Source organism: Arachis ipaensis, chromosome B02 (assembly GCF_000816755.2).
Source record: "Arachis ipaensis cultivar K30076 chromosome B02, Araip1.1, whole genome shotgun sequence".
Classification (NCBI taxonomy): domain Eukaryota; kingdom Viridiplantae; phylum Streptophyta; class Magnoliopsida; order Fabales; family Fabaceae; genus Arachis; species Arachis ipaensis.
In genome coordinates, this window is record NC_029786.2 from 24,468,263 (window position 1) to 24,479,441 (window position 11,179).

The following is an 11,179-nucleotide window of genomic DNA, read 5'->3' on the forward strand; positions in this document are numbered from 1 at the left end:
GCTGGGAAGCGGGGTGGGGTGGTGGTGGCTGGTCGGTGGTGGCAGAGGGGAAGAGAGAGAGTGCAGAGGTGAATGGGGGAAATGTTGACGCGAAATGGGTTAAGGTTCCGCGTCGAAGGGGGTAAGTGGATTCAAATCCACGCGAACGCGTGAATCATGCGAATGCGTGGTTGAGGCAGATAGGTACTGACACAGACGCGTCGTTGATGCGAACGCGTGAGTGAGGTATAATGAAAGTGACGCGTACGCGTGGGACACGCGTACGCGTGGCTCAGAATTATGCTAAACACACAATTCCAGCGTCATTTTGGCACAACTCTCTGTTTCCATTGAGGGGGCAATAATTTCCATGCGACGCGTACGCGTCGCCCACGCTTTCGCGTGGTGTGTGTGAAGTGAAAATGACACGTCTGCGTCACTGACGCGAACGCGTGGCCCAAATTATGCCTAGCGCATGATAGCCGCACGATTCCAGCCCAACTTTCTGGGCGTTGGATTTTGACGTCGATTTGCAATCGACGCCCACGTGTGGCCCATGCGCACGCGTGGGGTCTATTTTTTTTATATATTCAGAATGAAAAATGCAATGCTGATATGGATGTTATGAATGATTCCAGGTTCAATAAAATAGAATAAAATAAAAATTAAAAACAAACGAAACAAAATTAAATTAAAATTGAAAAGGAACGATCATACCATGGTGGGTTGTCTCCCACCTAGCACTTTTAGTTAAAGTCCTTAAGTTGGACGTTTTGATGAGCTCATTGTCATGGTGGCTTGTGTTTGAACTCATCCAGAAATCTCCACCAACTTTTGCAGTTCCAATATCCTCCGGAGTCCCAAACTAGGCATGTAAAGCCTTTGAGCAAATTCAAATAGGTTTGCAGGCTCCAGGAGTGTTGACTATCAGGATAAATTCCTGGATCCCAAACCTTGCTTCTGTACCCATCTTTGTCCTGATCTACATTTTTCCAGCCGAGCAGTATGGAATTTGAATTCTCATTAAGATGACCAAATATCTTCTGAGACCCATTCAATCGAACTTGAAATCAATCCTTGCACTTCAAATTGAAGTGTGGAATCTCATTGAATCTTGCATACCAGCTCTGAGTACGAACCATTTTCCTCTTACTCTTAAATTTGAAAAGAGCTCTAAGCTGGCCATCTGTTTCAAGCAAACCATATTCAAGTGGAAAAGTGATGAGCGGATAATTTATACCCTTTTTGGCATTGTTTTTACATAGTTTTTAGTATGTTTTAGTTAGTTTTTAGTATATTTTTATTAGTTTTTATGCAAAACTCACATTTCTGGACTTTACTATGAGTTTGTGTATTTTTCTGTGATTTCAGGTATTTTCTGGCTGAAATTGAGGGACCTGAGCAAAAATCTGATTCAGAGGCTGAAAAAGGACTGCAGATGCTGTTGGATTCTGACCCTCCTGCACTCGAAATGGATTTTATCGAGCTACAGAAGCCCAATTGGCATGCTCTAAATTGCGTTGGAAAGTAGACATATCGGGCTTTCCTGTAATATATAATAGTCTATACTTTGACCAAGTTTTGATGATGCAAAATGGTGTTCAAACGCCAATTTCCTGCTCTATTCTGAAGTTAAACGCTAGAAACAGGTTACAAACCAGAGTTAAACGCCAGAAACAGGCTGCAACCTGGCGTTTAACTCCAAGAGGTGTCTCTACACGTGTAAAGCTCAATGCTCAGCCCAAGCACACACCAAGTGGTCCCCGGAAGTGGATTTCTGCACTATCTGCACTTAGTTACTTATTTTCTGTAACCCTAGCTACTAGTTTAGTATAAAAACTACTTTTAGAGATTTATTTTGTACCTCATAATATTTTTACACTTCATATTGTATTTCTGATGGCATGAGTCTCTAAACCTCATGGTTGGGGGTGAGGAGCTCTGCTGTGTCTTGATGAATTAATGCAATTACTACTGTTTTTCATTCAATCGCGCTTGTTTCTATTCTAAGATATTCACTCGCACTTCAACCTGATGAATGTGATGATCCGTGACACTCATCATCATTCTCACCTATGAACGCGTGCCTGACAACCACCTCCGTTCTATCTGCAATAGCTTGAGGGCATATCTCTTGGGTTTCTAATCTAAGATTAGAACCTTCGTGGTATAGGCTAGAATTATTGGCAGCCATTCCTAAGATCCGGAAAGTCTAAACCTTGTCTGTGGTATTCCAAGTAGGATCTGGGAAGGAATGACTGTGACGAGCTTCAAACTCGCGAGTGTTGGGCGTAGTGACAAACGCAAAAGGATCAATGGATCCTATTCCAACATGAGTGAGAACCGACAGATGATTAGCCCTGCGGTGACAGCGCAGCCGGACCATTTTCACTGAGAGGATGGATGGTAGCCATTGATAACGGTGATCCACCAACATACAGCTTGCCATGGAAGGAGCCTTGCGTGCGTGAAGAAGAAGACAGTAGGAAAGTAGAGATTCAGAAGACAGAGCATCTTCAAAACCTCAACCTGTTCTCCATTACTGCATAACAAGTATTATTTATTTTATGTTATTTAATCTTCAGAAACCCAATCATTTTTATTACTAACCTCCTGACTAAGAATTACAAAATAACCATAGCTTACTTCAAGCCGACAATCTCCGTGGGATCGACCCTTACTCATGTAAGGTATTACTTAGACGACCCAGTGCACTTGCTGGTTAGTTGTGCGGAATTGCAAAAGTGTGATTGTGATTTCGTGCACCAAGTTTTTGGCGCCGTTGCCGGGGATTGTTCGAGTTTGGACAACTGACAGTTTATTTTGTTGCTTAGATTAGGAAAAATTTATCTTTTTAGTTTAGAGTCACTAAAATTGTGTCTTCTATTATTGTTTTTGGTTGAAACTTTTTTTTAAATCCTTATTTTCTTTTTCAAATTTTTTCAAAAATTTTCATAAACTAATAATTGAGTTTTTCTATTTGAGTTTAGTTTCATATTTTATGTTTGGTGTCAATTGCATGATTTTATTTTTTTTAATTTTTTCGAATTATTAGTGCTCAGAATATAAAAATTTTTAAGTTTGGTGTCCTTTGTGTTTCTATTTTCTAAAATTTTTTTATTAAAAAAAGTTGTTCTTAGCGTTCATCGTGATATTCAAAGTTTTCCTGTTTGTTTCCCTTGTTTTGATCTAAAAATTTAAGTTTGGTGTCATTTTTACTGTTTTTCTCTTTCTTCATTAAATTTAAAAATATCTTTTCTCTTATTTTTCTCTTAGTTTTTGAAATTTATATTTTAATTTCTAATTATTTTATTTTATCTTATTATTTTTATTTATTTTTAATTATTCGGCTTGTTTCTACTTAATTAAAATAAAAACAAAAATATATTTTATTTGCAATTCATATCAATTCCCTTTTATCCATCATGGACCTAAATGGAAATGAACAGTCCAGAAGGACTCTGGGGTCATATGCTAACCCCATTATTGCTGCATATGGGAGTAGCATCTGTATACCTCCCATCAAAGTAAGCAGTTTTGAGCTAAATCCTCAGCTCATTGTCATGGTGCAGCAAAATTCCCAGTATTCTGGTTTTCCACAGGAAGAACCTACTGAGTTTCTGGCACAGTTCTTGCAAATTGCTAATACAGTGCGTGACAAGGAAGTAGATCAGGATGTCTACAGATTATTACTGTTTCTATTTGCTGTAAAAGATCAAGCTAAGAGGTGGTTAAATAACTAACCTACAGCAAGAATAAGAACACGAAAACAGTTATCAGACAAATTCCTGAATCAATATTTTCCTCCAAAAAGGATGACACAGCTAAGGCTGGACATCCAAGGCTTTAAACAAGAGGATGATGAATCCCTTTATAACGCTTGGGAGAGGTACAGAGGGATGCTAAGGAAATTCCCCTCTGAAATGTTTTCAGAGTGGGTGCAGTTAGACATCTTCTACTACGGACTTACAGAAAAAGCTCAGGTATCTCTAGACCACTCAGCTGGTGGATCTATACACATGAGAAAGACTATTGAAGAGGCTCAAGAGCTTATCGATATAGTTGCTAGAAATCAGCATCTGTACATAAGTAATGAGTCCTTCATAAAAGAAGAAGCTAAGGCAGTATCAACTGACTTTAGTCCTCAGGAACAAGTTGCTGAACTCAATCAGAAACTATCCTCTATAACAAAGCAGTTAGCAGAATTTAAGGAGATACTACAAGAAACCAAAAATGCTAACAAGGATATAGAATCACAATTGAATCAGACAAAACAGAAGTTATCAAAATAGATAACAGAGGAGTGCCAAGCAGTTCAATTAAGAAGTGGAAAAACATTAAATACCTCAACTCAAAGCAACAGAAAGCCAAGAAAAGAACAGCTGACAGAGGATGAGCAACCTACTACCCAAAATCCCTCTGAGGACAGTAAGAGCCCAAAGAGGAATAAATCTGGCGTTCAAACGCCAGAAAAGGGTGAAAAACTGGCGTTAAATTCCCAATCCATGTCTAGTTCTGGCATTCAAATGCCAGAAAAGGGTGGGAATCTGGCGTTAAATGCCCAATCCATGTCCAGTTCTGGCGTTCAAATGCCAGTGAGGGATTAGACACCTGCAAGTGCTGATAACAACTCCCTCAAGAAGGCTTCTCAACCTGCCTCTGTAGGAAATAAACCTGCAGCAACTAAGGTTGAAGAATATAAAGCTAAAATGCCTTATCCTCAGAAACTCCGTCAAGCGGAATAGGATAAACAATTTGCCCGCTTTGCAGACTATCTCAGGACTCTTGAAATAAAGATTCTGTTTGTAGAGGCACTTGAGCAAATACCCTCTTATGCTAAGTTCATGAAAGAGATCTTAAGTCATAAGAAGGATTGGAGAGAAACAGAAAAAGTTTTTCCCACTGAAGAATGCAGTGCAGTCATTCTAACAAGCTTACCAGAAAAGCTTAAGGATCCCGGAAGCTTTATGATACCATGCACATTAGAGGGTACTTGTACCAAGACAGCTCTATGTGACCTTGGGGCAAGTATCAATCTAATCCCTGCATCTACTGTTAGAAAGCTTGGCTTGACTGAAGAGGTCAAACCAACCCAGATATGTCTTTAACTTGCTGATGGCTCCATTAAATATCCATCAGGCATAATTGAGGACATGATTGTCAAGGTTGGGCCATTTGCCTTTCCTACTGACTTTGTAGTGCTGAAAATGGAGGAGCACAAAAGTGCAACTCTCATTCTAGGAAGACCTTTCCTAGCAACTAGACGAACCCTCATTGATGTCCAAAAAGGGGAAGTGACCTTAAGAGTCAATGAGGATGAGTTCAGGCTGAATGCTGTTAAGGAAATGAAGCATCCAGACACATCAAAAGACTGCATGAGTGTTGATATTATTGACTCTCTGGTAGAGGAGATCAACATGGCTGAGAGTCTCGAATCAGAGCTAGAAGACATCTTTAAAGATGTTCAGCATGATTTGGAGGAATAAGAGCAAATAAAAGAGCCTCTGAAAATTCCTCAGGAAGAGGAGAAACCTCCTAAACCCGAGCTCAAACCACTACCACCATCCCTAAAATATGCATTTCTGGGAGAAGGTAATACTTTTCCGGTGATCATAAGCTCTGCTTTAAATCCACATGAAGAGAAAGCACTACTTCAAGTGCTAAGGACACACAAGACAACTTTTGGGTGGTCCATAAGTGATCTTAAGGGCATCAGTCCAGCAAGATGCATGCACAAGATCCTATTGGAGGACGATGCTAAGCCAGTGGTTCAACCACAAAGGCGGCTAAATCCAGCCATGAAGGAGGTGGTGCAGAAAGAGGTCACCAAGTTACTAGAGGCTGGGATTATTTATCCTATTTCTGATAGCCCCTGGGTGAGCCCTGTCCAAGTTGTCCCCAAGAAGGGAGGCATAACAGTCATTCATAATGAAAAGAATGAACTGGTTCCTACAAGAACAGTTACAGGGTGGCGTATGTGTATTGATTACAGAAGGCTCGATACAGCCACTAGGAAGGATCACTTTCCTTTACCATTCATAGACCAGATGCTAGAGAGACTAGCAGGTCATAAATATTACTGCTTTTTGGATGGCTATTTAGGTTACAACCAAATTGCAGTAGATCCTCAGGACCAAGAGAAAACAGCATTCACATGTCCTTCTGGAGTGTTTGCCTACAGAAAATTACCACCACCTGCCAATGTTAAGGCAATCAGAAGCTTTCTGGGGCATGCAGGATTCTTTAGAAGGTTTATAAAGGATTTTTTAAAAATTGCAAAACCTCTGAGCAATCTGCTAGCTGCTGACACGCCATTTGTGTTTGACACAGAGTGTTTGTAGGCGTTTGAAACTCTGAAAGCTAAGCTGGTCACAGCACTAGTTATTTTTGCACCAGACTGGACATTACCTTTGAACTAATGTGTGATGCCAGTGACCATGCCATTAGTGCAGTACTGGGACAGAGGCATAACAAGCTTCTGCATGTCATTTATTACGCTAGCCGTGTTTTAAATGATGCACAGAAAAATTACACAACCACAGAAAAGGAGTTGCTTGCAGTGGTCTATGCCATTGACAAGTTTAGATCATACTTAGTAGGATCAAAAGTGATTGTGTACGCTGACCATGCTGCTCTTAAATATCTACTTACAAAGCAGGATTCAAAACCCATGCTCATAAGATGGGTGTTACTTCTGCAAGAGTTTGATATAGAAATAAGAGACAGAAAAGGGTCAGAGAACCAAGTGGCTGATCATCTGTCCCGGATAGAACCAGTAGAAAGGGCGTCCTCCCCCTCTATTGAGATCTCTGAAACCTTTCCGGATGAGCAACTCTTTGCCATTCAGGAAGTACAGTGGTTTGCAGACATTACAAACTATAAAGCGGTAAGATTTATACCCAAGGAGTACAGCAGGCAGCAAACAAAAAAATTAATTACTGATGCAAAGTACTACTTGTGGGATGAACCATATCTCTTTAAGAGATGTGCAGACGGAATAATCCGTAGGTGTGTGCCTAGAAAAGAAGCACAGAAAATCCTATGGCATTGTCATGGATCACAATATGGAGGACATTTCGGAGGTGAGCAAACAGCCACAAAAGTCCTCCAATGTGGCTTCTACTGGCCTACTCTCTATAAAGACTCTCGAGAGTTTATACGTAACTGTGACAGTTGCCAGAGAGCTGGTAATCTGCCTCATGGTTATGCCATTCCTCAGCAAGGGATCTTAGAGATTGAGTTGTTTGATGTATGGGGTATTGACTTCATGGGGCCTTTCCTACCATCATACTCAAACACTTATATTCTGGTGGCAGTCGACTATGTATCCAAATGGGTAGAGGCCATTGCAACACCCACTAATGATACTAAGACAGTGCTAAAGTTCCTCCAGAAACATATCTTCAGTAGGTTTGGTGTCCCTAGAGTACTAATCAGTGTTGGGGGCACTCATTTCTGCAATAAACAGCTTTACTCTGCTATAGTCCGATATAGAATTAGTCACAAGGTAGCAACTCCATATCATCCACAGACAAATGGGCAGGCTGAAGTCTCTAATAGAGAACTAAAAAGAATCCTGGAATGGACTGTAAGTACCCGTAGAAGGGATTGGGCAAGAAGCTTGGATGATGCTCTGTGGGCATACAGAACAGCATTCAAGACTCCTATAGGGACCTCTCCATACCAGCTTGTGTATGGTAAGGCCTGTCATCTGCCCATGGAACTGGAGCATAAGGCCTACTGGGCAACCAGATTCCTAAACTTTGATGCCAAATTGGCTGGAGAGAAAAGATTGCTCTAGCTGAATGAGCTAAATAAATTCAGACTCAATGCTTTCGAAAATGCTAAGATTTACAAAGAGAAAGCAAAATGGTGGCATGACAGAAAGTTGTCATCTAGAGTCTTTGAACCAGGACAGAAGGTCCTGCTATTTAACTCTAGACTCAGATTATTCCCTGGGAAATTGAAATCCTGGTGGAGGGGACCATATGTGATTACAAGTGTGTCACCATATGGGTATGTAGAGCTTTAGAATATTGACTCTGACAAAAAGTTCATTGTTAATGGACAGAGAGTCAAACATTATCTTGAAGGCAATGTTGAGCAAGAGTGCTCAAAACTGAGACTAAATTAATAGCTCAGTAAAACTTCAGCTAAAGACAGTAAAGAAGCGCTTATTGGAAGGCAACATAATCTTATTTATCTATGTTAATTACTTTTTCATTTCATTTTCCATTATTATTTTATGTTTTCTTTAGGTTGATGATCATGTGGAGTCATAAAAATAGCTACAGAATTAAAGCAGAATAAAAAATAGCATAAAAAATAGCACACCCTGGATGACAGACTTAGTGGCGTTTAAACGCCAGTAAGAGTAGCAGAATGGGCATTAAACGCCCAGTCTGGCACCATTATGGGTGTTTAACGCCAGAAAAAAGCAACAAGCTGGCGTTTAACGCCAGAATAGAGCACCAAGTTGGCGTTAAACGCCAGAAAGGGAAGAAAAATTGGCGTTAAATGCCAGAAACAGGCTGCAACTTGGCGTTTAACGCCAGAATTGTACTCTAAGGGCGTTTTGCACGTCTAAATGGAGTAGGGATGAGAAGTCCTTGACCCCTCAGGATCTGTGGACCCCACAGGATCCCCACCTACCACATCTCTTTTTCTCTCCTCTTCACACCCTTCCATAACGCTCCCCCAAATACCATTCACCAATCACCTCCATATCTATTCCCAAATACCCTTCACCAATCACCTCCTTTACTTTTCCCTAAAACACCACCTACCTTCAAATTCAAAACTCTTTCTCCCTCCCAAACCCAAATCCCAAATACACGAACCAACCCTCACTCCATCTCCTCTATTTTCTTCTTCTTCTCCTTTATTCTTTCTTCTTTGCTCGAGGACGAGCAAACACTTTAATTTTGGTGTGGTAAAAGCATTGCTTTTTGTTTTTCCATAGCCATTTATGGCACCTAAGGCAGGAGAAATCTCTAGAAAGAAGAAAGGGAAGGCAAAAGCTTCCACCTCCGAGTCATGGGAGATGGAGAGATTCATCTCAAGGGATGCACTTTTCTCCACAAAATGATTGGGAGCAAATTAACACCTCCCTAGGAGAATTAAGTTCCAACATGGGACAACTAAGGGTGGAGTATCAAGAGCACTCCATCATTCTCCATGAGATTAGAGAAGATCAAAGAACTATGAGGGAGGAGCAACAAAGGCAAGGAAGAGACATAGAGGAGCTCAAGAACACCATTGGTCCTTCAAGAGGAAGAAGACGCCACCCTCACTAAGGTGGACCCGTTTCTTAATCTCCTTGTCTATTTATTTTTTTCTGTTTTCGTTCTCTATGCTTTATTTTTATGAATGTCCCATAAATCCTTCACCCTTCTTAAATGAAAAATGTTCCTAATTACAAAAGAACAAGAAGTGCATAGTTTCGAATTCTATCTTGAAATCAGCTTAATTATTTTGATGTGGTGGCAATACTTTTTATTTTTTGAATGAATGCTTGAACAGTGCATATTTTTGATATTGTTGTTTATGAATGTTAAAATTGTTGGCTCTTGAAATAATGATGAAAAAGGAGAAATGTTATTGATAATCTGAAAAATCATAAAATTGATTCTTGAAGCAAGAAAAAGCAGTGAAAAGCAAAGGCTTGAAAACAAATGGCGAAAAAAAAAAAAGCAAGCAGAAAAAGCCAATAGCTCTTTAAACCAAAAGGCAAGGGTAAAAAGGATCCAAGGCTTTGAGCATTAATGGATAGGAGGGCCCGAAGGAATAAAATCCTGGCCTAAGCGGCTAAACCAAGCTGTCCCTAACCATGTGCTTGTGGCGTGAAGGTGTCAAGTGAAAAGCTTGAGACTGAGTGGTTAAAGTCGAGGTCCAAAGCAAAGAGTGTGCTTAAGAACCATGGACACCTCTAATTGGGGACTCTAGCAAAGCTGAGTTACAATCTGAAAAGGTTCACCCAGTTATGTGTCTGTGGCATTTATGTATCCGGTGGTAATACTGGAAAACAAAATACTTAGGGCCACGACCAAGACTCATAAAGTAGCTGTGTTCAAGAATCAACATACTGAACTAGTAGAATCAATAACACTATCTGAACTCTGAGTTCCTATAGATGTCAATCATTCTGAACTCCAAAGGATAAATTGAGATGCCAAAACTGTTCAGAAGTAAAAAGTTTAAGTCCCGCTCATCTAATTGAGACTAATCTTCATTGATATTTTTGAGATTCATTGCATATTCTCTTCTTTTTATCCTATTTTGTTTTTAGTTGCTTAGGGACAAGCAACAATTTAAGTTTGGTGTTGTGATGAGCGGATAATTTATACCCTTTTTGGCATTGTTTTTACATAGTTTTAGTATGTTTTAGTTAGTTTTTAGTATATTTTTATTAGTTTTTATGCAAAATTTACATTTCTAGACTTTACTATGAGTTTGTGTGTTTTTCTGTGATTTCAGGTATTTTCTGGCTGAAATTGAAGGACCTGAGCAAAAATCTGATTCAGAGGCTGAAAAAGGACTGCAGATGCTGTTGGATTCTGACCCTCCTGCACTCGAAATGGATTTTCTCGAGCTAAAAAAGCCCAATTGGCGCGCCCTCAATTGCGTTAGAAAGTATACATCTTGGGCTTTCCAGCAATATATAATAGTTCATACTTTTCCCAAGTTTTGACGACGAAAACTGGCGTTCAAACACCAATTTCCTGCCTTATTCTGAAGTTAAACGCCAGAAACAGGCTGCAACCTGGCGTTTAACTCCAAGAGAAGTCTTTACACGTGTAAAGATCAATGCTCAACCCAAGCACACACCAAGTGGGCCCCGGAAGTGGATTTTTGCACTATCTGCACTTAGTTACTTATTTTCTGTAACCCTAGCTACTAGTTTAGTATAAAAACTACTTTTAGAGATTTATTTTGTACCTCATAATATTTTTACACTTCATATTGTATTTCTGACGGCATGAGTCTCTAAATCCCATGGTTGGGGGTGAGGAGCTCTGCTGTGTCTTGATGAATTAATGCAATTACTATTGTTTTCCATTCAATCACGCTTGTTTCTATTCTAAGATATTCACTCGCACTTCAACCTGATGAATGTGCTGATCCGTGACATTCATCGTCATTCTCACCTATGAACGCGTGTCTGACAACCACCTCTGTTCTATCTGTAATAGCTTGAGGG